Source organism: Penaeus monodon, chromosome 21, assembly GCF_015228065.2.
Source record: "Penaeus monodon isolate SGIC_2016 chromosome 21, NSTDA_Pmon_1, whole genome shotgun sequence".
Taxonomy (NCBI): Eukaryota; Metazoa; Arthropoda; class Malacostraca; order Decapoda; family Penaeidae; genus Penaeus; species Penaeus monodon.
The window spans coordinates 28605990-28606236 of NC_051406.1; the positions used below are offsets into that span (position 1 = coordinate 28605990).

General features: G+C 37.7%; 1 protein-coding gene across 2 annotated transcripts in view; it reads left to right on the forward strand.

The window, feature by feature from the left end:
• The window catches only part of LOC119586411 (rho guanine nucleotide exchange factor 7-like), a gene marked incomplete at both ends in the record, with an annotated part of 85656 nt that overhangs the window by 28842 nt on the left and 56567 nt on the right, over positions 1 to 247 (forward strand).

Consider the following 247-nt stretch of genomic DNA (forward strand, 5'->3'; position numbering starts at 1 on the left):
CTCACTGGAAGCAATAGAGAGTGCAACTTTGGTATGTCATTTCTCTTCTTTTTTTTCAAATTATTGGCTAGGCTTTATTATGTACAATTTTGTGAATAAGGCATTAATGAGAGGTTTGTTATTATTGTTATGGTAGCATACTACAAGGTGGCTAATATTCCCCATTATAAGTTTCAAAAAAAGATGTAACCCTGCCCCTGGGCTCCTCTTGGCAAAACATCCTAAAACATCACCCGCCACAGAAGGG